At 43.7% G+C, this 27722-nt stretch overlaps 2 long non-coding RNA genes across 2 annotated transcripts; both read right to left on the bottom strand.

Annotated features, from left to right (window-relative positions):
- Positions 1 to 301: 301 nt before the first annotated feature.
- LOC131403901 (uncharacterized) lies at positions 302 to 4688 on the bottom strand. Its single transcript, XR_009219631.1, has 4 exons — positions 4493 to 4688; positions 1975 to 2010; positions 1384 to 1604; positions 302 to 457 (listed from the first exon to the last, which is right to left on the bottom strand). It is a non-coding gene; the product is annotated as an uncharacterized LOC131403901 (long non-coding RNA).
- Positions 4689 to 5449: 761 nt separating this feature from the next.
- LOC131403916 (uncharacterized) lies at positions 5450 to 11104 on the bottom strand. Its single transcript, XR_009219641.1, has 5 exons — positions 11051 to 11104; positions 10285 to 10495; positions 8954 to 9093; positions 7585 to 7688; positions 5450 to 5529 (listed from the first exon to the last, which is right to left on the bottom strand). It is a non-coding gene; the product is annotated as an uncharacterized LOC131403916 (long non-coding RNA).
- Positions 11105 to 27722: the final 16618 nt, after the last annotated feature.

Below are 27722 nucleotides of genomic sequence, written 5' to 3'. Positions count from 1 at the left end.
CTTCTCAGGCCTGGGGAGAGAGGTACGTGGGGAATCTAGAGAGAGGTCCTGAAACCTCTGGAGTGGGGGCCAGAACAGGAAGGAGGAAATGGGAGGACAGTGGGGAGACTGAGAGAGGGGTGGTCACAAAAGTGGTCATTAGGGGCAAATGCTCAGGGGAGGGTCTTACCTGAGGGAGACCGGTCTGAAACGTGTAGAAGGGGCCCCGGCTGCTCTCCTTGAACAAGGATCCAGCTGGGGAGGAAGGAGGAGGAGGAGGAGCAGGAGGGACAGGGGTTGGGGGAGGGGCTGGGTGGGATTTAACCCAACAGGAGCTGCTGGGACCAGGGTCTCCCCAGGCTCTGCAGGACCCTCTCAGTGGAGTTGAACGTGGCTGAGCCATTGCTCCTGTCTGATGAATACTGGAGGGTGGAGATGGGGAAGGTGACTGTGAGGGTCTTCAGGTTGTGCCCCAAAGCTGCAAGACGAGAGGGAGAGCGATGGCCATCACTGAGAGCTGGCCTGAGACCAGACCAGAGTCCTGCACTCATTATCATCTGTCGTCTTCTCTCCCAGGGGCACCACCACCCACCCGTGTGGTCACCCAAGTCAGAACCAGCATATCTGCTCAGCTCCTCCTCCCTCCCAGTAACACCCATTCACCTTGAACACTGGTCCTCACATACACTCCATCCCTGTCCCAGCTCAGGTCTTAACTTCCTTCACCCGGACCAACACCCCAGCAGGCTCACTGGATGCTCTGTCTAAAGGATGTTCTACATGGACCACTAGAAGAATCTTTCCGAAATGAATACCTCACTAGGGCCACCACTGCTCTAGTACCACCCATGGCTCCCTATGGCCTTCAGTGTTTAGTTCAACCTTCTTGACCTGGCACTCAAGGCTCTACTCAATCTGGCTCCTGCTGACCTTTCAGTCTCATTTTATCCACGTACTGCGGGTTAAACTTTATGCTTCACGCAACCCAAATTCGTTTCAATTCTCCCCATATGGCATATTGTTTCTGGCTGGAGCCTTTGCTCACGGAATCCCCTCTGCCAGGAAAACTCTTCATCCTCTACCTGCCTGGGTCTCTCCTGCTCATTCTTGAAGACTCTATTCAGGTGAAACTTTCTCTAGCAAGCTCTTCCTCTGCAAACTATGCCAGGTGCCTCTTCCCGAAACCTCCCACACAGTGTTATATTGGTGTGTTAATTTCACAAGGCTAGGGGCTCTCTGAGGGCTGGCCTCAGACTGAATCATTGGTATAATCTTTGTGATCAGCACCATTTCCTCAAAACCAGAATCTCACACTGTGGCTGCCCAGCTCCTGGATCACAACTGGCTGGTGGAGGTGTGGGGCCGGAGAGCTTCTCTTGGGAAGGAAAAGGGGCCCCCAGACACCTGTGGTGGCTTCTGGTGGCACAGTTGATGATCAAGTATGCAGGGACGTGGTGGCCGGCTCGGGAGCTGTGGCGAGGGCTGTCTCAGGGAGGGACAGAGTGGGAGGAGCCCCCAGGCTCACCCGGGCTCCAGCAGTGGCTTTCCCAGGACCACCATTCACAGGTGAAGCATAAATGAGAGTGAGGGGAGGGGTGACTGTGTGAGTAGAGGGATGAGCAAGCCTGTGGATGAGAGGAGCCCAAGAGAGTGAGATAGGTGAACAAGAGAGACTGAACTCGGAGGAGAGACAGATGGACGGGCAGAACACTGGACAGATGGATGGGACACCTGGAAAAGGAGGACCAAGGGCAAGGCTTTAGGAGAATTAAAGTGAAAACCACATGGGGTCAGAATGTGGTGGAGAATATGTCTGTCACTAAGGCTTTCTCACCCTGGGCTGGAACTCTCCACCAGAACACGGGAGAGAGAGAAGGGATGAGTTAGGGCCCTTCCAGGTCCTTCTCTCACCAAGGACAGCGGGTGCAGGAGAACCACTGCTCCCCAACCCCAAATGGGGATGGAACCCAGGAGATGAGGGCCAGGAATACTCACTGGTAGTAGTCAGGGCCACAGCTCCATAGGTGTCAGCTGTGGAGAGAAGGTGAGAGGAGCTGAGCAAGAGTTGGGGTGAACATAAAGGATTAAGGGAGAGGGAGGATGTAGGGAGCTTTGTGGGGAAAGCAGGGGGGAAAGCAGAGGGGAAGAGGGGAGGGGTGTTCAGGGGGGATGAAACGAGATGGAAGGTGGCTGGCCCCAGTCATCACCCCAGAAGACTGCACCCCGACCACAAGGAGACAGAGATGGATCACAGCTCACTTTAGAGCAATGGAGGCAACACAGAACTATGATAGGGACAGAGAGCACGGCTGTAGCCCAGCCCCTCAACACTGACGTAGAGGCTGTCCCCATCCAGGGTGAAGGAGCCCAGGTGGGTGACGCCCTGGCTCTCATGGCTCAGCTCCCAGTAGAGTTGCTCTCTGTCCAGCCAAGGACGTGCGGGGGTCAGAGTGGAAGGTACAGATGATGTCCACCCCACTGGCTGCCCACCCTTCTCAAGCCTGAGGGAGGAAGAACATGGGGACGTGGAATATTGAGCAGGGGTCCTTCTGAGGGTGGAAAGCGAGAGAGTGGAGGGGGAGGAGGCTGAGGGAGAGGCTGAAGGGGCTGCCCTGATGCCTGGAGGGGCTCTCCTCGGTGTCTCCCGTCTGAGACAACCCCCTCACAAGTAAGGCCTGACTTCCTTTAAGATGTGGAGGGAGGCCTGTGAGTGGCTAAGTGGGGTGAACACACAGACCTGGGTGAGGGGGCGCCTGCAGGTCTGCACGGACAGCAGCGAGGAGCACAGTCAGTGCCCTGTGCCATCTGACACATCCAGGCAAGAAAGTACCGTTACCTTCTCGCGGTTCTACACTCCAAGGTCTTCTCTTTCTACTTCTTTCCTACTCCACAGCCATCATCCAGGCCTAGGGAACAATCACCTTATTCGTAACCTTCTTCCCAACACCTCCTATCTGCCTCTTAAGTCTACATTCTTAACCATGAAGTCCATTTTAACCCACGTGCTTAGACCAAACGCCAATCACATCACCCATCTGCTCGCACCTCTCCAGTGTCTTCCCACTGGTCTTAGAACAGAGTCCAAAGTCACGCCTGACCTGGTCCAGCCTGTTCCCCTCGCTGGTCTGGCTCACACCCCTCCCCCTGTGTTGACTCGGCTCAGCCATCCCTCTTTCAGGTCATGGACACACCAGGCTCTCTGCTTCAGGTGTGTCCTCATGCGGGTCCCTCTGCCTGAAACGCTCTCTTGAACACACTCCCACACCCTCACTCCAGTCTAACCCTCCAACCACCTAAATCCAGTCCCAACTCCAGCTCTCAAGCTAAATATCAGTCCTTCTCAAGAGCGCTTCCCTGCCCCCTCCGGTTTAGTCCCCTTGTGCCAAACTCCCACATCACTCTCATCATTAACTGTCTAAAATCCAAATTCCCTAACAGAATATAAATCCCATGGAAGTGGGACAAGGTCTGTTTGGTTCTCCAGGTCCCCACGCATCTGGCCCAGGGCCTGGCTCATCAGATGAGGAACCATCCTGGTTTGAACGCTAAATGTCCTGTGTCCTGGAAAACCCCTCTGTTCTGAATAAATGAGGATGGTGGGTCACCATAAATTGTGCACTCAAAGAATATCTACTGCATGACAAGCACACATTCCCTCAAGAACGTCCCAGGAATGCTAGAATGAAAAAGGCACACAGACATACACACACAATTAGGAGAGGCCAACAATTATATATAAAATTACTTAACAAGATTGTCTTCAACGTGAATCACCAGACTGTTATTTCAGAAAGGATTCAAGAAGCAAAGTTAATTCCCTTTAGAATGTGAGGTGGAGAGGACAATCTTTTTGGAGACTAGTGCCCTACCCTTCTATCTAAAAGGTGTTGCTTAATATTCCTCCAAATGATTTGAAATCTCATAAACAACAACAATATGCTGAAAATAAATCCGGCTGCTGGTCAATTTAACTTTACATTTCTGTTACTAACATAAAGAAGTTCAAATCATATTTTTCTCCAGGTGTCTGTAAGATTTTGAATCTTTGTGGAGCATTTATAGGTCTTTAGAAGTCAAATTGAATAGGCCTGAGGAATGTTGCTGAGCATCCCTGCTAATATTTAATGAGATGTCTTGTAATACTACATATACACGTAAAACATTTATATATTTATATTTATAGATGAAATCCTGACTTTTGAGAACTCGGAATGCAGGTAAGTCTATATTTCTTTACTGTTACACATATTTACACTTATTTACATATATTTGTTTAATGTGTTTTTCTTTGCAAATAACTGTATTTTCTGAATTATTTACACACAGAGCCTCACACACCTTACCATCTTTCCCTTGAATATAATCCATCAAACATAAATAATTTTTCTCATGATACCCTCACTCTCAGTGAGTCCTTGTGCTGACAACCTGAGCCCAGGAAAGCCCACTGGCAGGTCTTCTGCACAGCGGAGGCTGCTGGCACCTGTTGGTACCAGGTCCACAGGGTACTCACCTGGTCACACAGAAATCCACGGATCAGCGAGGACAGGTGGACCCTGAGCCTGGTTCCAACTCAAACTTGAGCCCCACAGACACTTTTCTTTTCTAACGGAAAAAAAAAGCAAAGATTGCTTTTGAGGCCTTTTACAGGGAGTAATACAGGTGATGGAAGGAAAGCCCACCCCACTTACTTTTCTTTTTCGTATTTACTGATTTAACTGTAACTGTTGGCTGAGACTGGATTTTCCCGATTCCTGTCCAGCCACCTGCTCCCCAAGATGAGAGAAGCAGCTCCGTGCTGTGTGCACTTGAGTCGCTCAACTCACTTTGGTGACTCCGGACCCTTTAAACAAGCTTGTCATTTATGACCCCTGTAAGTGGCTTGCTGACTGGTAAACAATTCCCACACTTCATTCAGGGCTCGGGAGATTTTCAGGCCCTGGAGCAGGTTTCCCAACCTCGGCACCACTGACATCTGGGGCCGGATGATTCTCTGTCGGGCCGTCCTGGGCCCTGGAGGACGCTGAGCAGCATCCCTGCCTCCCCCTCTAGATGCCAGGAACGCCCCCATTAGTAACAACCCAAACACGGCCTCCAGACGCGGATAAGCCCCCTGGGGACAAAATCACACGGAGGACGGTGACGGGGACTCTGAGGAGGGGCCGGCGGCGCCCGGAGCCGGGAGGAACAGCAGCCTCGGGCGCCCTGAACGAACAGCCCGGGGGAACCGGGGCTCCGGGGGGACGGAGGGACGCCGGGCCGTGACGGGGCTGCCCGCCGCCCAGGCCCCTCCCTGGACCAAGACCGGAGCCGGGACCGCCCGCTGCTCACCGAGCTCCGCCCCTGAGGCCGAAGGTCCACGGGAATGCGGTCCGCGCCGAGAAGACTGGACACACCGCGCAGACCTCCCGCTCCATCCACGGCGCCGCCCGCGCTTCCGCTTCCGGTCTCGGGCGGGCGTTCTGGGAGGACGGACGTTTGGGGGCTCCGGGTTGAGGCGGCGGGCGGGGCGGGGCCGCGCACCCCAGCCTCGGGGGAGGTCTCCAGTGTCTAGAGTGAGTGCGAAGCTGGGCCGCGGGCTGGGTCAGCACCAGGGACAGGGACGAAATCTAGGGGCGCGAACCAGTTCTAGGGGCGGGCTGTGGGCGGGGACAAGGGTGTGATTGACACCAGGCCCGGGGGTCGGGGGGACAAGGGTGCGGGCGGGGCAATGAGCCGGGACCAGGCTGCGGGCGGAACCAGGCCAGGAGGTTGTCCGCGGAGACCAGTTCCAGGGGCGGGAAGAGGCGGGGGTGGGGCTGGAATAAGTCTGGCCGACTTCACAGTGGGAGGAAATCAGCTCCAGGGGCGGGGCTGGAGGCGATGCTTTCCGTGCACCCCTAGACTGTACAGGTAGCTGGATGTTGAATAGCTTTTCTTCATTCCTTTCCCTAAACCTGGAGTCATTCTATCTCTGGCCTTTTTATAAATAGTGATATTTATGACAACATTCATCAAGTAAATAACAAATGGAATGAAACCTATTTCCTTCTCCATCTTTATAATGCCAACAATTGTGCTTTTATTTTTTCTGGCGCAAAGAATCATCGTAGTAAATTACTCTGGTCTTTTTTATGGGATATAATAAATATTTTTTAAAAGACACTTTTAGATTTTTTTCTTTTTAATTTATAGCCAGATGCATTCTACCAACAAACATAATTTGTAAACATGCTCTCTCCTCCAGCCCATTATTATTTCTGTAATATGTTATTTCATGAATTATCTTACTGGACAGAACATTTAGCAATGTAGAGATAACTTTGGTAATAAATATATATGAATTGTTTGCTGTTTTGTTTGGTAAGACTGGAATATTGTACTTTAAATATGATAGGATTTTTTTTCATTATTTACCTATTCCATCATCATCCATGATCAGTCTTTTATCATCTCATTCCAGTCATATTAGTCATATTCTGAATGTCTGAATATGCCACATGAAAACATTTTAAAAACACTTTATTGAGGTATGACTGACATACAAAAAGCTGTACATATTTAATGTATACAACTTAATGTGTTTGGAGATAATATACACCCGTGAAACTATCACTACTCAAGTCCTTAACATATTCATCACCCCCAAATGTTTCCTCCTGTCCTCTTTATTTTTTTTATTTAACTTCCTTTTTTAAAATACTTTTTTTCTTTTGAGGTAGGAATACTTAACATAAATCTACCCTCCTAGTAAATTTTTAAGTCTACAATACAGTATTGTGAACTATCGGCCCATGTTGGATGGTAGGTCTCCAGAACTTATTAATCTTACATAACTTTTGTTGCTCAAACATCTATTGCCAAGAGGCCCTCTTCATCTTTAACTGAAAAATCCCCCCATATTTTTAAAAGCTCAACTCAAACATAAGCTTTCCATGAAGAATTATCTGATTTATCCAAGTAACACTATCTACTCTTGTTGACTCTGCTAACCTCTAACTACCTTTATTTTGGCACTTTTCAAATTGCCCTGCTATTCTTTTTTCACATGTACCTCACTATGATTTCTTGGAAAGCAGGGCCTTTATCTTATCAAGTTTGCATGCTCAGTTCATTGTTTATGTCTTCTACTAGAGTAATAATAATATAATATATCCATTCATTTATTGAATCTTTAGTTCCGGTTTTTGCACACCTACTATGTGTAAGGCATAGTGCTCGTCACCTTGGGTGTAAAGATATGAATAGGAGGCATGTGCTAAAGACACCCACACTTACTTCCATTGTAATTCCATGTGTGTTATTCTGTGATCAAGATGAGTATATGGTGCTATGGAATCTCTAAGTGTTTGCCTAACACAACATGTGGTTTAAGGGTTGTATTCCCTTGAGAAGAGCTGCTTCAGCAGAACCTAACAATGTGAGTATAAGGAAGCCAGATCAAGTTAACTCCTAACATGGAAACAATGTATTGATTTCCTAAATGAATGTATTGAATGAGTGAATGAAATAATAGAAAATAATGAAGAAATGTGATGCTATTGGTTACTCTCAGATACTTTACATTTTATTTGGAGACAAAGAAGAGGTAAGAGAAAGTGATTGTGTAATTTTGTCAGTTCATACCTGTCTGATTACATATTTCTCTCTCGGGGCACAATACACAGACAAAGCAGCAGGTAGCTCTCTCTTCCTGAGGGATGTTCCTGAATCCTGGCTGACAGAACGTCCTACACTCAGAGTGGGGAGTTTGAAAGAAGAGAATTATTGATGATACTGAACAATACTATATAATTGGATAATATTTTTTTATTTAATAATATTGAATAATTGATAATATTGTTTAAATTATCTCAAAACTTATCTTAGAGATCACCTATAAGATTTGACATGATTGATGCACCCAGGGAAAGCAAAATAAAATCAAGGTCAATCTGCAGAAAAGAGTTCCCAACACGAAAATACGTACTGATTTAAAAAATTTTCCATCTCAATGACTAGGACACTTGTTTGTTTTATGGAATGGGGCATCTGGCAATAACAATTGTGACTCTGAATATGGTATTCCAGGATTACTTTTTTGAACTATAAGCAGATTTTACCTTAATATAAAATAATATTTTAATTCATACAATGCATTTATATGAGAATTGTTTGATTAGTACAAATTGTAATTATTGAATTTATTTAGTAATGTATTTAATGTCAGGTAGATTATACACCAAAGACACAGGGACAGGCTTGAATGATATAATATAGCATCTTGAGGGATGGCTTACAAGACTGAGTTCTAAAGGGAAATCTGAAGAAGAGGAAGAATGCAGTTCCTGGGGAGCCAAAAGAATCTTTTTTTCTGATGGTGAATTTTTCTACAAGAATGTATAAAGTTGGGATGAAGAGATGGAAATATAAGGAAAATTAATAAAATATTAAAATATTTAAAAAAACCCTCAATGTCAATTCTTTTGATTCTCGTTAAAGAGAATAAAATTTGTTTTCTGGAAGAAAAGCATATGGCCAAAGACAATTTGAATTGTATCTTTAAATCATCAAAAGTCTAGGTCATCAGCATCTGTTATATCTTCAGGGCACAATGCATGCAGAGCAATAAATTTGCAAGCACATGAGATTGACACTTTTTCAGCTTAAATGGGAATTCAATCAATTTTTTATCAGCTCATCCTATTAAATTGGTAGCCTCACTGTCCTGCTGTAATGCATAAAGCATTTCAAAATTCAGGAATATCTCCTTAATTGCAAGTGTCCTTTCAATATCTCTTGGACAGTAAGAAAAGTTATATCAACAAATGAGGATTTTGTTATGAGTTAAATGATTTCACCATTATTTTCATATATGCTCTCTATCTTGTGATGTAGATGATTAATCCAAGATCGACTTGTCTGCAACCTTTTTGAATCCCATGGCCCAGTCTATCAGCTCCTCATGTATGATGAAACCTTGACCACATGGTTCCTGGGGAACAAACTCCCTTACTTTCACCTGAAGTCCAAGACCTTTAGGAAAATCATATAGTTCAGAATTACATGCTGTGACACAGAGTTTCTTTTCTCATCCAGTGACACGTGAGCTCCAGTGCTTTTTTTAAATTGGGTGTTTCTTAGGAATGGGTGGAGCTAAAAGGGAGACATAATTGGGAAATGAAATGAGCATGGAAATTGAAGGCAGAAAACCCAGATTCGAACTGGTGGGGATACTGAGTTGCCCAGCAATTAGATTTTTTCCCCTCTATATTATTCATCCTCTGAATAAGTTCAATTTGGGGAGTGTTTACTATTCTGCACGCTTAAGGAAGCAGGCATTCTTGTCGGCCCTCAGAGAGCACATGGTGATGTTTAAACCATTCCTGAAGATTCCACGTCCAGGGAGTGCTGTGGGGCTAAACCTGAGCTGTACCTTGAACAAGGAGGTTTGCTTTAAGGGTGCTAGGGAGTTTCCTCGAGCTCAAGAAGAGACAAAGAAAGACAGCCTGCTTCTTCCTACCTTTGAACAAAATATTTTATTAAATGAGAGAGAAGAGATGAAAGCTCCTAGTACAGAATCTTCACGCATTAATTGATATAATTTCTATATAAATGTACAACTGATATTTGTATAATACATAACTATATATATGGTTGTATATATACACAAACAAATATATATTCACAACAAATGTGTGTATTTAGATCTGACATGACATTCACTTCCTCGTACCTGAAAGCAAGAGTTTCATGACACATTATTCATAGGTTTTGGATTTATAAAAGTCTAGGTTCATGTACAAATTCATCTAAGTAGAATTGATAAGGACTTGGGGAATTAAAATATATTTCATAGTATTGGGGTTCTGATCTGTAAAAAGGGGATCAAACTCCTTGCTTCCAAAAGTCATTTTAAATTTCAATGGGGAAATATTTATTTAGCTATCAGTAGCCTTTCTAGAAAAATGCAGGAAGTTTAAATAAATTGTCCTTTCCCCAGAAGCATTTAAGATATCAAGGGATAGGGCCAGAACTAGATTTTGGAAATCCCTGAATTTTTTAATTCCCTGGGATGAATTGTCATTGTTTTCTCTTGAGCACTTACCTCTCACAGTGAAAGTTTTTAATCAATTATTTCCAGTTAAAAGAGTTGACACTGTTGCTAATTAGACCCTACAATCACTAGAGGTTTACTTGCAACCTGTAAGAAAGAACAGTAATTCATTATGCACAAGTCACTGCTGATCTGTGACAATGTGACAATCACAATTCGATACCCAAATAAAATAACTCTCAGATCCTAAAACAACAATAATGAGAATCCTATTTAAGGGAGAATTTTACCTGCTAAGGGAGAAACATGAGCTGGCCTGCATCCATTATGGACCCCTGTTCTGCTTTTATAAGAAGTATTTCATGGAGGGCTCAGGCCACCACATCCACAGCATCATAGATGTAGTAGCCGGATCCAGACATAGTCGTGTCTAATTTTTCCTTTGGCAGAGACTCCAGGGAGGCATTGAATGGACACTCCAAAAATTTCCACATTCAGTTCCTGCAAATGAGCAGTTGAAAAGTTCAAGCCATCATTTGGTAAAGAAAAAGTCTTCTTGGTATTTAGAGGGGCTAACTGTCCATAGAGAGTGTTTAAAATCCAGATATCTCAAAGTTCTGGTGTGCAAAGGAAAGACTCCCATGGTAGGTATGGAAAAAGTGGTGACGTGGAATAAAAGAAGCATCCCACTGTGGTGTAGTGATCCACACCTTCTGAGTGGTTAAATAATGGTTTCCTGCAATGCTCACATTTATTAATCTACTTGTGTCACCATAAATGATAAACACGTTGGCTGATGAGTCTGTGCTTCTGGCTATGCATGTCCAATCTTTTGAAGTGTACGTCCTCTTGCTCACAGGTATCTTAGTCACAGGCAGGCACCGTTCCTAGTCATCTCTCTTCTAAGTTCCCAGAGGAATTGCTCACCTTTTGTATCAACTGATACTAAGATTCCTACCTAGGTCCAGCCAAAATGTGTCAACAATGAGACCATTCTGAAGACTAGAGATGTGTCCTTGTGAGCTATCTGATAGAGAGAGGAAAACTAGTCCTTACCTTTCAGTACAGGATCAAAATCTCCATAGGTTGTCTGAATCAAAAGAGAAAAAGCGTTCCATGTTGAGTTCTCTGGAAGAAAAATAAACAGAATTTCAACAAAATTCATATGATCAGCTAGCTAAACTTACATTCTTGGTGCTAACACTGTGAGTATGAAGCAATATTATCTGATGGTAGAAGTGATTGAGGGGAAGCTTGGCTTTGAAGCCAGACTGCCTGGGTTCAAATCCTGACTCTACTGTGACTAGCTTAACGCACTTGAGAAGGTTAAATAACCTCTATCCATCTTAGTTTCTATATCTCTAAAAAGTCCTATAATAACGTTACCTATTCATTGTCTTATATTAGGATTAAGTTTGTGACTATTTGTAAAGCATTTGAAGAGTGTAAAGTGGTTTTAAGTACATGTTTACATATAAAATTTTATTAACTATTTGATAAGTAACTAGGGTATGATTATTTCAGAATATCTAGCTTCCACTCCTTTGAGAGAATTTGGGCAACCACTCTTCCAGAAGCTCCTGTGGTCTGCTTTAGACAGTGACGCTAGCCTCTGGCTACTTCATCCCTCTCTCAGATTCACATACCAAAATAATGAATCCACCATTTCAAGAACTATCTGTGGTAGGTTTTTTCCTATTAGGGAGACATGCAAAACCACTTTCTTCTTTTCCACATGAGTGGCCACAGAATTCCACCAAGGAGGAAAACTTCAGTCCCTCCAGATCCATCCCTCCACCACGCTCATACCTGTGGTATTTTGTAGAGCTCCAACAGTGTCCCAATATGGGCAGAGAATGCTGGTGTGGTTCCTGCAGTGACAGCCACATTCTTGTTCTGTGCCTGGCAGGTGTAATTAGGGATCATCTGACCCCATCCCGATAACCACCTCAGGGTGCTCACCAAGGTGCTGACATCACTGTGGAAGGAATTGTAGACATGGAAACCCAGAGACAGGGTGGGGAGCAGCTGGGGGCTCCTCTTGATCTCCTCGATGGCAAAAACAAAGACCAGGACATAACGATAGTTTTTGAAGTTCAACCTGTACCAAGGCCATAGTATTAAAAATAAAGATCAAGTCATGCACTTCAGGCATAACTCATGTGGGAAAAAAAAAGAGTAAAGGGTGGCATTTTGACTTAAGCAACTTGTTCATTCCAGAGCAATGGCTGTCTCTTCATGACTTTGGAATCTGGAGCACACGCACAAGATGTTCCCAAAGCCTTGGAAGATCAAGCCCTACAACTCTGGACTCAAAAGAGATAGATCAATATCCTAAAATGAATTAGTGGAAAGAAGAGGCACAAAGGATGCTTAAGGGGAAAGAATCCATTTGCATGTTTGTTTACAAGTCAAACACTATTTCACACAGTGGCACCAACATGAGGTTGCTCATGGGCATGTGCAGGTATAGTGAGATGAAGCAAAAGTTTATAATCCATTAAAGAAACTAGGTAGGACAGGGAAGTGCATAAGAAAAACTTGAAGGAAGGGCAAGTCGAGGACAGAATGGTATCATCAAAACTTCTGCAATATACCTTTCTAAAACTGCCTGCCTCACAGACTTAGGAAACACATACTACCAGAAGCAGGGAAATTGCACCATAATAAATAAGGAGATAGTCTTAGGGAGAAAATAAAGAGGAAGAAGCAATTTATGACTCTATGTTTTTCTAAAAGAGTAAAAACAATTCAGAGTCCGAGGAGCAGTGTAAACTTGCAGCTTTTCATCTATTTCTTTACAGATTAGAAAACCATCATAAGCAGTGAGCTTTACAGCTTATCTTTGGGTTGATTCCTCTCTTACACATCTAACTTCAGTCCAATGTTAATTTTCAAACAATTTAATTGACAAGGTACAACATGCAATTCCAGAAGATTGCACAGCAGAACATAGGCTTTTGGTGCTCTAACATTAAAATATTATTTTCATTGGTGAATACAGCTTTAAAAACCAAAATGTTGGGATGCTGTAATTCTGAGTCACACAGAAACACTCAGATTGGATTACAAATAAGACTTGTATTCATTTCCTATTGCTACTCTGAGAAACTACCACAGATTTAGAGGCCTAAAATAACACAAAATTTATTATCTTATACTTTGGGAGGAGAGAAATCTAAAATGAGTCTCACTGGCTCAAATAAAGGTGTCAGCAGGAATGCATTCCTTCTGGAGGCTCTAGAGAAGAGTCCATTTCCTTGCATTTTCTAGCTTCTAGAGGCTGCTCACATTCCTAGGTAACAGCCTCATATCACTTCAATCTCTGTTTCCATTGTCATAACTCCTTCTCTGACTCTGACTCTTGACTTATTCTTTCACTTGTAAGGACCCTTGTGATTATATTGGACACATCCAGATAATTCAGGATTATCTCCTCATCTCAAGATCCTTGACTTCTTCACACTTGCAAAGTCTCCTTTCTGTGTGAGGTAACATATTCACAGATTCGAAGGATTAGGAATTGGTCACCTTTGGGGGCACGTTCCACCTACCACAGGACCCAACTACATGCTTTCCAATACTTGAAGCAAAACACAGAAGAGGTTAAAATAGGTAGAAATGATATTCCATTTAAATATGAACCAAAAGAAAGCATGGGTATCCTTGTTAATATCTGATAAAATCCGAGTTCAAAGCAAAAAGCATGTGAAATATCAAAGGAGCTGAACATATGTCATATGTGACATATGTGGTGACCATATGTGGTGAAAGGAAGAGAAGATTGAGTACTAACAGTCATTATATCTATCCCCCAAACTGAAAAAAAGCTATTATTTATAGACCCATGTGCATAAGTACATATATGAACAACCAGATTTGGAGATTTAACATATCCTCTTAGAAATGGTCAAATTAAAGACAAAAAAAATATGCAAAGTTATGGAAGACTTAAGCTTAACAGATATTTACATATAAATGTAAATAAGGCTGGTATATTATGAACCCCAAAGAATATACATACATTTGATCATACACTGGGCCATCAAGTAAGCCTTTGAACATTGAAATTATACACAATGCATTCTCTGACCACAGTATCATTAGGCTAGCAATTAATAAAAAGATCTAGAAAATTCCATTTTATATATATATGTATATATATGTTAAACACTTGATCTTTGATCCAGTACTAGGGATCAAATGTACAACACGACTATAGTTAACACCGCTGTATGATACATATGAATGTTAAGATACTAAATCCTGAGTTCTCATCAAGAGGAAAAAAATATTCTTTTCTTTTTTCGCTTTTTCTGTTTTATTATATTTATATGAGATGATAGATGCTAACTAAATTTATTGTGGTAATCATTTTACCAAATATATAAGTCAAACCATTATGCAGTACACCTTAAATTTATACAGTGATGAGCATCAATAATATCTCAATAAAACTGGAAAAAAAACACATCTTTTTCAGAGAATACACCAAATTATTTTAGACCATAAAGGATACTGAGTAAATGCATTTTGAAGAAAAATAAATATCATCTCAATAAGTAGTTCATTTTTGAATAATCTATACATTGTGATGAGACTTTCTCTTAGTACTAACTTCTAGCCAAGGTATGGTTTGCCCAAAGATTCCCTCCCCTCCCACAATATGGGTCAGGAGCAGGGTGGCTTGTGGATCACTGCAGTAGGATCTTGGTGTTTTTTCCCTACAATTTGCATCCTTTAGGCTTTCAGAAAATAATCACTAATGGAGATTATTCCAAGGCAGGGGAAAATAAAAGATGCTTATTTCTGTCTTCTGTTTGGAAGGAAAATATTCCAGAAGGGAAAAAGAAAGGAAGCCACAAATAATTATTGAAGGAAAAGAAAGGAGCCGATGATTCATAGTTTACGGGAGAATCTCAACACAGTTTTTATATTCAACTTTCATAACTGTCAGAGGGATTCACACACACACAGGAACTTACACGCAAAATGTGACATCTTTGCTTGGACAAGTCACAAAGAAATTTCCATTGCATTTCTGAATCCTGGGTCAACGTATAGAAGGGGGAAAACCCACTGACCACTAAGTTCCCTTCCTTGTAGACACTGGGCCTTATGTAATCAAAGCCGCTCGAATAACTCATCAGGCACATGGAATGTGGAAATTTCCCAAGGAGGGGCAGAAGAAGCAGAAAGAACATCTCAGCTGACTCAACAGTTTGAGGCAAGGCCTCTAGTCAGTGGTGATTGAGGGAGCAGAGATGGAAAGAGACCTGCAGTGTAGCCTTCTGCAGGGAAATTTTACTCCTGTGCATGGTACACGTGTCTAAAAGTGCTCTGCCATTCAACACCATGGAAAGAAGATTTGTTATTAATCAGAACTAGGGCATTTTCAAGAGCAATATATACTGGCTCAGATTTTCCCTCAATGTCACTGTGGTTCAGAGTTGCTTCCGGTACCCTCTTTCTGTCACTCCCCCAGTCCAGGCCTAACTGCTCACTGCTCTCAGTAAGGAGCTCTGGGGTCCTCCCTGCCCTGGGGCTCTGCACCTGGGCATGCTGTGCCCTGGTAAAGACAAAGGTGAAAAATACGTTTGGGCAACATCTTCCACTGAAGGTGCCAGAGATTTCATCAGGGATGGGGGTCAGCAAGGCTCTGGGAACTACCCCATCCTGAGATTGGATTTTTTCTTTTCTAGGCAAACATTCTGTTTCTTGCAATTGACTGAGTGGTGTTGCATCCATCAAAACACAACATCAGAAAGGGCTGGTATTGCAATCGGCAAAAACAGCCCAGCATGATTCCTGTGATACCCAAGGATGAGGTCATTGACCATGCCTTGGGTAAGCCTCAATGGTACTTTACAGCCTATATCGCCAACCTCACCCTTAGGTCTATTTGACCAATGTCTGAAGAACTGGTCTCATGCACAGTTCAGGAAATGGATATCCATTATCCAGTTCATATCAGTTTCCCATGAAATGAAGTCTAAATTCACATATATTTACACCTAACCTCTTCCTTAGACCTATGTCCTGTGCTAGGACTCCAGCACTTAGTTACTACATATTCCAGTACATTCCATTTAAAGTCTGTCTCTCCTAAACCCAAAGTCTCTCTCAACAACTCTTTTGCCATTTCTCTGCTAATCTTCAAGGCAAACATTTGCAAGGGTTGTTAGTATTCAAATATTCCTCTTCCTCAATTCCCATTCTTTTCAACCCACTTCAATCAGGTCTGTCCAAGTACGTCACTCAATCTGTTCTCGTCAAGAACATCGGCAGCTTCTACGAGGCCCAATCCAGTGGTCATTCTTTACTCTTTTTTTACTTCAGCACGCAGCATCATTTGACCCGGCTGACTGCTCTATCCTTAGGACACTACTTTCTCATGAACTCAAGCTAATTTTGTTTTTGAATATAGTATTACATTCAGATTATTTTCTCGAACTTATCTTGTGATAGAGGTGTACTGAAGTCTTCTACTACGGTTATAGAGAAACAGATTCTTATTTGTTATTCTGTCATTTTTTCGTTATATATTTGGGTGTAACGTAAATAAGTACATACAGGATTAGGTCTTTTCTTGTGAATTGTTCCTTTTCATGAAGGGGTCTTATTTTTTCATAGCGAAGTATTTCACTACATTAATAAATGATCAAACATTTCTTCTGATAGACCAGGCACTTTTCTAAACGCCTTATGAATATTAACTTACAGAGTACTAAATATAAACATAAGAAGTGTGCAGTAGTATCATTCCCACTTCAGATGTGAGAAAACTGGCATGTTACTTGCCTGAGCTCTTTGGCTAGAAAATGGTAGAGCCTGAATTTGAGCTCAGACAGTAGACACTCTTAACCACCAGCATATTCCTTGAGTACATTCTATATGCCAAGCACTTTTGGAGACACTGGTGTCTGTAGCAATGAATGAAACTCCACTTTTGCTATTGAAGCACTTAGGTTCTAATAGGGGAAGGACAGACTATAGAAAAATCAAGAAAACATGTTATTATAAGTGTCATGTAGAAAATGTAGAAAGCATTTTAAGACAGTTGAGAGGGATTGAGATCTTGCTAATTTACATAGAATAGAAAGGGATAAACTCTTAGTTAAGGAGCACTTGAACAGATAGCATAACAAGTTGGGACAGTGAGTCATACGAATTTGTGTGACTAAAGCAATATACTCATGCAAAGGTCTGGAAGACAGAGGCTAGTGTGACTGGAGTAGATCAAGTTGGGGACACTGAGGGAGTGGTAGAAGGTGATGTGGTCAGAGACTTGGTCGGTCCTGATGTTGTTGGGTGTTATGGTTCACTATTAGGTCTTTTCCTTATGCTATCAATGAGTTGGCTATCAATATCAGTTGGAGTCTCAGCAGCAAACAGAGGACACACTGAGACTAGGATGATTCAAGTAGAGTTTTCATAAAGGGGCTTCTCGGAGTTGTGGACAGCATGTAAGAACACCACAAAAGGTGGTTGGTACCCAGTGAGATGGTAAGTGCAGGGCTCTACTAACATCCCTAAGTCTGAAGGAGTAAGGATAGTGAAAAATTATCGAATTCTAGAAACAAGAGATGAGGGAAATGCATTCCAGGAGCTGAAAGGAGGTCAGGGGTAGCATCCAGCCCCAGGTTCTCCTGCAAGAAATTGCCAGGACTGACTAGAAATTGCCAGAGTGACTAGATGTCACTCTCTTTCATCCTTCTGATTTCATGTCTAGGCTCCCCATTGACCAAACCCAGCCAAAAGCCATAAGGCAAGAAAGCCCGCTGACGTAGTTCATCTTCACTAATCTTCCTGGGTGAAGCAAGATAGAGAAGGTGGATCTACTGGGGCAAATGGAAGATGTTCTGAACTGTGCAGCCCTTTTTTGCCTGAGAATGTACTCTTGTCAATCACCTGGGTGGAAAGTTCATATCCCTGCCCAGGAATCCCATCAGCTACTGTCCTGTCCTAGATGCAATCCAAGCATTGATACTCCCATGTGTAGTCAAAAATAGTTGCCATTGCAGGTGTTCTTCATGTAAGATGGGTTATGAGGTTCTTGGGAAGAATTGCAAACAATAATTAACCAACAGATCCTGGTTCCCAGAGGTGGACACTTCTACCAGGAGACAAAGTCAGAGTCCCATTGAACTTTACTACTGCTTATGAGGCAAACAGAATGAAAGAAGTCACTATGGCCTCTGGCACAAGTAACTCATCCAGAGGACAAGGGGCTTCTGTTATACAGTGAGGGCAAAGAAGACATTTGGCCTTCAAGTCATCCATTGGGCTGTCTTTTGATATTCTTTCCCCAATAATTAAGTGTAGCAGCTGTATCCTGTGAAGGGTGTGGTGATCAGGTGTTCAGATGACTCAGGGATGAGGAACTGGATCCTCTCTCCAGGTAAGCCACCCAGACCACCAGAAGTGCTTGTCAAGGGTGAGGGGAATCTAAATGGGACAGTAGGAGAAGTGGGATTGTAAGTATCAATTGTAGCATGAATAAAAGGTGCAGTCAAGAGCTGTCTGTAATTTGTCCCACTGATCTTCCTGTTCTAAGTTTCCCCAGTCAAGAAGACCAACCAGAATCCTAGTGCACTGACTGTAAGAAGCAAGTGCATCTGAGTGGCATAAGTGGTGGACCATAATGGAGACAGTGGTATATTTTCTAGGTTCTTATTTCAGGACTAAGTCACTCGCTCTTGTAGCTGCAGAAATTCTTCTAAGGGCTCATACTGCCAACCTCTCTGGGAATTTCCTTGGGCCAAAGGAAAGTGCCACACCTAAGATTGTGACCACTCCCAATAGCGGCCCACTTCCAATCACCAGTTCATGGGGGGAGGGAGGCGGATACAAAGGCCCAATTCCTTTGCCTCAATTTGAGAGACCCCAGAAGGGCCACCTCAGCTCCAGTGCTCCCATTGGGATCAACTGTGGTCTCCGTTTCTAACTTATCACAGTTCAATGTCTTCTGCCTAATCTCAGTTCTCTTCTTTAGAGATGGTTACCTCAAGCAAGTAACAAACTTTTTATGCCAAAGTTTCTTCATCTGTATAATGAGAACAATGAGATTGACTACTTCACAGACTTGTATTAAGGATTCAATCAGCTAATATATGTAAAACATTTATGAGACTCCCAGTATATAGGAAACATTATATGTTTCATCTTTTATTGTGAATTAATTAAAATCCATTACAGGATTATACTGAGCAAAATGAGCCACACACAAAAAAGAGTAAATATTGTATGATTCTATTTGTATGAATTCCAAGAACAGTCAAAAAATAGTCTGTGGTAGGAAAAATAATCAGAACAGTGGTTGCATCTAACCTCAGATTGTGGAGAAGGGGTGAGGCAGGAGCAAGGATTGACTGAGAAGGGACATGGAGGAACTTTATGGGATGAGGAGAACGTTCTATATCTTGAAAGGAGTATAGGTTACATAGGTGTATGCATTTGTCAAAATGCATTCAGTTCTACACCTAAGATCTATGCATTGTGCTATGTGTAACATATGCCTCCATTAAAATCAGATTCATTTTCCTAAGTGAAAGAAGCCAGAGATGAAAAGCCATTTATTGTAGATTCCATTGTACTCCATTTGGGGAAAAGCAAAACTGTCAGGAAGGACAAGAAATCAATGGTTTCTGGGGCAAAGAGTAAGAGAGGGGGATGACTACAAAGGGACAGCACAAAGGAATTTGGGAGTGATGGAATTGTCCTATCAAGACTGTTCATGTGTGTATCATGTTAGATCATGACTGTGTTGATGGATACACAACTCTATGCATTTGCCAAGACCCACAGAACAGTACATCCCAGAGTGGATATTACTGTAGGTTAAAAAAATTAATCCACCAGGTAGTGAAGGGAACATAAAATGGAAAACAAGCTATAACAAATGAATCTAAATGTATTGCAAATGAATAACATAGCCACAATGAAGGCTATGAAAAGGAAACCAAAATTATTTTGGAAACCTATGTTTTACCAGATCCTGTAAGCCTGGATCAAAAGAACTGATCAGAAATCCTGTAGTCTAGTTCATAAAAAATGTTTCTCAGAAGGGTATCGGTTAGCAATTCTGAAACTAATTTATGCATACACTAGACATGAACAACTAAGTAAATATATTGTAGATGATGAGAGCCAGTGTATCACAGTCAAAGAAAAATGTTATAAACAGGGAAAGAGAGAAGGCTGGCTCTTATTCCAATCCAACTGAGGCGTTGGATTGGAATAAGAGCTACCATTATCAATTCATGCTTTTCACGGATGGATGGGTAGATAGATAGATAGATACATAGATAGATAGTAGATAGATAGATAGATACATAGATAGATAGAGAGATAGATAGTTAATGTGTGTATGTAGAGGACAGTATAGATTCATATCTTTTCAAGGCCTGACTGCTCAGAAGGCCTAGAAGAACGACACACCAGTAATAATGAGAATACCTATCAACCACCCAGAAATTGGTTACTAAGATACTATTCTAAAGAAAAAGGAAGGAACCAGGGCTCTCTTGAGGAATACTGGATTCCAGGGCTATGGTAGAGGAAATACAACCTGACCATGAAATATCTCTGAAGGATATTCTAGTGTAAAATAAAGATTCACAAAAGGAAACCCCCAAAATCTGACTAAAAATCCCCCTTCAGGTCCTTGAATAACACCTAACTTGTGCACGTGCAGGGAACGAATCTAGGAGACTTAGAAGAGAAAAGCCACTGAAAACTGAATATTGTGCAGAAATTTCGGAGATCACACATGCCAGGAGTGGGAGGTTGGCTTTTGGATTCATCTGGAGTGGAACGACCTTGATAAAAGAAAAACAAGTCCTAGCTTTCAATTATGACCCTAGAAATGTCACAGCCTGAGAGTCAGTGCCACACATTAAGAGTAAGGATTACATCTTGGGAGTCAGTGTAAAACTGAAATATATATGTCCTTTTAGGGTCTAAAACCTAGCCTTCAGAGGCTCAGGGTGATCCATTCGTACTACAAACCTAATCTTTAGAGGAAGGCAACATGATTAAGACCTTACGAGGTATTGTTCACAAGATCCAGCACACAATAAAAGATTAATAGACATGCAGAGCAGCAGGAAAATGCTCTCAATTATGAATATATAAATCAGTAGAAGCAGACCCAGAGACAATCCAGATACCGGAATTAGCAGACAAGGACTTCAAAATAACTATGAATAAAAGGAAAGAAACCTGGACAATTGTAGAAAATGAAAGACAAACTAGAAATCTTTAGAGCAACCAAAGAAAAAGGACACGTTTCTTTCAAAAGAGCAATAGTAATTCTGGAAACTTTTCAAAAGAAACTTTGGAAGCAGAAGACATGAATGACATCTGACAGATAAGGGTTGAATGGGAGGGGAGAAAAAGCTGCCAATTTAAATTTCTCTGACTTAAGAAAAATATTCTTCAAAAATGCAGACAAATTAAAGATATTTTTCAAATGGGGTTTAAAAAAACAAGCTAGAACAATTAAACAGCAGCAGAACTGAAATTCAAGAAACTCTATAAAGAGAATTTTCAGGGTGAAGGAAAAGAATTCCACACAAAGACACATAATGTTAGGAATGATCATCAGCAGGAAAGAAAATGTATGTAAATATAATGAATATTGACTGAATAAAATAACCCTGTATACTTTTACAACTTTTATGTAAGTTTAAACATTTTCAAAATATAATGCTTTTAAAAACATGTTGAACTGATACCCGAAAAATAGCGATGATGGAAGCACCTCCAAGAAAATCTTCACTCCACCCCGCAAGACTAGAGATTATGGAGCCCCAGCAAATGGTGCTCACAATCTGCCTCCAACAGCAGATGTGACAGAAGCCCTAGAGAGACATCACCAGTTCCTTCCAAAACTAGAGGCAACCAGACCTCAGATAACAACTGTCATCCACAAACACAAATGCTGGGGTCTGAGCATCAAGACCTCCATTCCCCCAGAACTAGAAATTATGGGACTCCAGCAAGCACCCCCTAGTCACTTCCAATTCTAGAAATGACAGCAGTCCCATAAGTAACACCCTTAGCTGCTCCTCAACACTAGACAATGGGAAGGCCCAGCCCAGTGACCCACCCAGTCTATGCCAACAGTACAGACAAGGGCAGACCCGGAAAGTAGACTTCCGATCTCCCCCAACACTAGAAAAAAGGAGCTCTATAAAGACCCCTCCAGAGCCCCCTGACTAAAGACACATGGAATCTCACGCAATTAACCCAATCCTCTCCCTGAATTAGAGACAATGGCCCTCCATGAAGTGACCCCTTCCTGTCACCCCAACACTTGAAAGGTGGGATCCCCGTACAAGCAGTGGTCCTCCAGTCTCCAAGCACCAGATACAACAGGAAACTCAGTCTCATGCCTCCTAGTTATCCCCAAAATAATGAGGGCTCCATCAAATGACGGAAGCTTCAGCAAGTGCTCCCCCATATTCCTGCAAGATTAGAGATGTTGGAAACCCCAAAAACCAACTTACAACCCCCTATACATCAAGAAGAAAGGAGCCCCAACCAATAGCACACCATTTTCACCCAACACAAAGCCCAGCTCGCCTCTTGACTACTTGGACTAGATATGAGTATACCCAGCAATGAGTAACCCAGTCTCCCCCCCAGAAAAGCAATGACCAGAGTCTCACTAGGCAACACGCCAGGTTCTCCAGTGTAAGTGTCAAACAGATCCTCAGAAAACTCCCTCTCTTCCCATTATCAAAAGATAAGAGTCTATAGAAGCATCAGCAAGCAGTACTCAACACAAATGAGAGGAGACCACAATGCAAGTCCCTCAAGTCCCTCCCAACAGGAGACGACTGCCCCTGTGGGGAATCCTCCCTAATCCCAAACACAAGGAACATTCTGAGCCCCAGCTGGCAACTCGTCAGCTTCCTCTTGCTGTGTAGATGTCTCTGTCCCCAACTGTAGTGGATAGATAGAGCCCCGTTCAACCTAAAATCCCCTGCCCTGGGGAATGTTGAGGACCCAGTCTCAGAATAAGGAACACAGCAGTTGTCCTGACAAGCCATCAAACACCCCCAAGCTCCCCTTCTACAGAAGGTGACAGGAGCCCAGGACGCAAACTTCCCCTCAACATTTCCTGCTCCACCAAACCCCTCTTATCTGTTGCACATCCTGCTGACCTTCAGAATAACCTCTACTGCTAAAAGAGTCACTAGGAGCCAAGAAAGGCTGGAGCTGGGGGAGAGGCTGAGAAGGATAGAGAGGGGAGAGGAGTAAGAGTAAAGGGAAAGATGAGACCTTCCATGTTGTCCCAAACACAGCCATGAATTCCAGAGGCCCCAAACAGCTCCAATCAAACCAGGTTCTCAGGGGTGAGCAGGAGCAGAAGAAAAGGAATTCTGGGCTTATGAGGAGAGGCGGCCTGGAGGAAAGGGGGGTGTGTAGGCTAGCAGCCAAGATAGCCACCAATGGTATCTTCCACCTGTGTTTATGCCCTGTGCAGCCCCCTCCTACATTCGATTAGCTGTGAATTGTCATGAACCCAAGTGGTCAATACAGTGCTGCAGAAATGACAGTGTCTGACACCTGAGGCTACATCATAAACCACACTGAAGCTGCCTCCTTGGTCTCTTAGATTGCTCCCTCTCTAGGGGAAGCCATCCACCATGCCATGAGGATGCTCCAGTAGCCCTGTGGAGAGGTCCACGTGGAGAGGAACCAACTTGCCAGCACCAAGTGCTCACCATTCAGTGAGCCACCTGGGAAGATCTTCCAGCCTCAGCCAAATTTTGAACTTTAATGACTATGTATGCTAACAAGTTTAGGAGTGAAGTCTACTGTTGTTTGCAACGTACTTCTAAATGCATTAAACAGAGATGGATTCTTGGGTGATAAATGGATGGAGGTGGCAAAGTAAACATAGTAAATTGTAACTGATGGAATCTAGGTGGTGGACTGTCTTCATTAGGGCTGCCGTAGTAAAGTACCACAGACAGGGTGGCTTAAACAGCAGAAATTTGCTTTCTCATAATTCTGGAGGCTGGAAGTCCAAGATCAAGGTGCCTGCAGGATTGGTTCCCCCTGAGTCCTTTCTCCTTGGCTTCCAGATGACCATCGTCTAGCTGCCTCTTCACATTGTCATCCCTCTGTGCATGCGTGCCCCTGGCGTCTCTTGGTCTGTGTGTCCTAATCTCATCTTATAAGGACACTGGTCAAATTGGATTAGGGTCCACCCTAATGGCCCTATTTTATCTCAGTTACTTTCTTTTAAGTCACAAACTCCAAATAAAGTTACAATAAGAGGTACTAGGGATTTGGGCTTCAACACATGACAGTTGAGGGGACAGAATTCTGTCCATAACGTGACTGTTCACTGCAAAACTCTTTCAAATTATCTCCCTGCCTGAACATTTTTCCTAATAAAGTGGGTGCAGGTGGTGTGCTAAGGCAGGAAAGAAAAACGAATTGTTAACAAAAAAATCATGTTGGAACCCCCAGTTGTTCTGTGGAATAGGGATTATCATAGATTTAAAGGTACAGATTAAAGCTGTGAAAGTCCTATAAAAAACCAAAGGATAAGTATTTTATATATAATCTCAGAGAAGAGATGGTCTTTTAAAACTATAACAAAACAAGAACCGAAATTAACACATTTGATTTCCTTTCAAAAAATCTGCATGGCAGCAACAACTAGAGGCAAAGACAAAAAAAGGAAAAGAGGAGGATGTTGGCAACTCATCACAAAAAGCTAATTTTTTAACATTAAGGAACTCCTACCAACCAAAAAAGACCAAGAATCCGTTGGAGAAATGGACAAATGGCGAAGAACAGTTCACAGAAAATACAGAATGCTCTCAGTATAAGAGATGATTCTCAACTTCGCCCACCAAAGGAAAAATAAGTAAAACACCAAGATTCTTGTTTTTATTTATCAGATTAGGAACACTTACTGTTTGTTTAATATGTTGATCTATTAGGATGTAGAGAAAGTGACACTCCGACAGCACAGTGAAGAGGGGGTGAACTTGAACAACCAGCGAAGCCCGGGACTTGGCGGGGAGAGACGGAAAGAGCCGAACTGTGGCAGTGGAATCGGAGAAAGCCGAAACCAGACGGAGAGAGACGAACCCGAACCACTGAGCCGAGGAGCGGCGGGGACAGGCGGAGGGAGCCGAAACCAGGCGGAGAGAGACGAAGATAAACGGAAAGAGCCGAAGATGTGAAGACACAGCGGAGGCCAGGCGGAAGGGCCCGACGCCTGGTTAGAGGAGCCGAGCCCAGCCGAAAAGCGGCGAGAGGCAGCGGAGAGAGCCGAGCCCCGGGGCCGCGGGGAAGGGCTGACAGGTCGTGGGCGGTGAAGAGAGAACAGGCGGTTGGCGCCTCAGAAGGAAGCGGAGGCGAGGCCGGCGACGATGAAGGGGACCGCGCTGCATGGGGACCTGGATGTAAAGTCCGGAGCCTTCCACGCGCACGAGCCGCCCCGAGCGCCCCCACGGAGGGTCGTGGACGCGGTCCCCGCTGCCCTCCTCCCGGCTCCTCCGGCCCCGCCGCTGCCCACGGCGCGGGGCGCTCTGGCCGGACAGCGGCGTGTCCTCCGCCCACGACGAGGACGCGCGTGTCCCCGCGGCTGCATCCGCCGGACGTGATGGCCGCGTGGAGTCTGGCGCCGGTGTCCGCGCGGGGACTGACCCCGGGGGTGCAGCCTCTGACCCGCGCTGAGCCCGCGGACCCAGCCCGTGGGGAAGCCGCTGGGGGGCAGTGACCACGCCGGCTGACCGGGGGTCTGGGAAGAGGCCCCCATCCTAGACGGAGGCTGGAATGCGAACTGTGGGCCCCTCCTGACCGTCTCCCCACTTCCAACACCAGCGCCAGGCTCTCATTCAGGGCTCTTGATTGTGTGAAACAGGATTGTTAGAGGGATCGCTCACGGAGCCTCTGGGAGGACGGAACCGGCTGGAGCCCCGCTGAGGCCGCTTCTATTAGCTGCTGTCCAAATCCATCGTCATCAGAGCGTAGGTCCCTCTCCTGGGTCAGAGTCTGCGTGGGTGCGTCTGATCCACAGAACTGTGCCCTGGCTACAGTGGGGAGGCGGGAAATGGACGTGTCTGGCATTTTCTGCTGTTAAATCTGGAAGCTGGTGTTATCTCCCTCCAGGATCATAAAGTGAGGGAAGCCCTCAAACATAGGATAGGGGTTCAGTGGCTGAGAAACCAAGAAGGATGACAAATTCTACTAGGAGGCCCTACTTTAAGTTTTTTAAGAGGAACCACTGGAGACCACTTATGTCAGCAACCTGGGGAATTTCCGCTCTAATTATTTATGTTAAAGTTGCAGCAGCCAAAAAGCATGTGTTGGACTTGGCGGTCTTCAGCGAGGTGGCCACTACCTGTCCCAACCTCTGCCTTTTAGGGCCCTTGTTATGGGCTCCACCAGTGTTTACATTGACAAGACCTGGTGCCTAAGCAGAGCTGAGCTGACTGGATGGCAGTGAATACGAAGGGTGATGGGAGACATTGATGTTGGGCCACTGAAGGTGAGAGTGGGACCAGCAAAAGCTGGACCAGAGCAACCCAAATATCCATCATCTGATGAATGTATAAACACAATGTGATCCGTGTTTCTGTACATTGTATGTTCTTCAGCCATAAAGATATGAAGGACACGTGCTAGACCATGGATGCACCTTGAAGACCTGCGAAGTGAAAGCATCTAGTCAAAGAAGACCACTTATTATGTGATTCGATTTACATGGAATGTCAAATACAGGCAAGTAAATTCGTGGTTGTTTAAGGTTGGAGGTGGGAGAAGTGCAGAGGTAATACTCAATTATTTCTATTTGGTTCTTTTTACTATTTCTATCTCTTTATTGATATTCTGTCTGAATTGAGACATCATTCTCTTTATTTTCCTTGGTCCTTTATCCCTACTTTCCATTAGCCCTTTGAGCATATATAAGAGAGTTGTTTTAAAGTCCTTGTCTCATGAGTCTGATGCCTGGGCTTCCTCAGGAAAAACTTCTGTCAGTTTCCTTCTATTCCATATGAACCAGCTATACTTTCCTGTAGCTTCATATAATTTGTAATTTTGTAGTGGTAACTGGGCTTTTTCTGTATTACAATGTTGTTGTTGTGAGAATCAGATTCTCCTCGCTCTCCAGGTTTTGCTGTTGTGGCTTTTTATGAGCTGCAGTCATCCTTTTGTTTAGTGACTCTTCAAACTATTTTTACAAAGACTATGTTTTTTGATGTGTGTGGTCACTGAAATCTCTTTTCAGTTATCTTAACAATCAGCAAGTGAACTGACAGAGATGTCTTTAAATGCAAGTATCCAAAAGAACACATTTTAAAAAAAGAAAAAATTAAAATTTCTCCAGTGTTTGCAGCTGGTCCCCTGTAGCTCTACCTTAGACTTCACCCCCTACCTGCATGGAGCCCACAAATCTGCCAGAGGTGCAACCCCAGGTCTTCTCAGGTCTTGTCTGAGCACCCATCCAATCCTGGGCGTGCACATTGCACTCCAGCTTCCCTGGTAGATGCAGTGGCCCTTCTAACCTTTCATTCCCCAAAAAACTTCCTCCTCAGATGCCTCCTTTCCAGATTTTTATGTCTGTCTCCTCCCCCAGCCATTGGCCCAGGCATCTACCAGTAGCATAGATCTTTAAGTCTTTCATCAGACAATGACAACACTTGGAAAGTCCCTCCACCCTGAGGGGGAGAAATACCTGTCAACTTCTGTG

This window comes from Diceros bicornis, unplaced genomic scaffold (genome assembly GCF_020826845.1).
Source record: "Diceros bicornis minor isolate mBicDic1 unplaced genomic scaffold, mDicBic1.mat.cur scaffold_95_ctg1, whole genome shotgun sequence".
NCBI lineage: Eukaryota > Metazoa > Chordata > Mammalia > Perissodactyla > Rhinocerotidae > Diceros > Diceros bicornis.
Note: the sequence above shows the minus strand (reverse complement) of the source record. Positions and strands in the feature narration are given on the sequence as shown.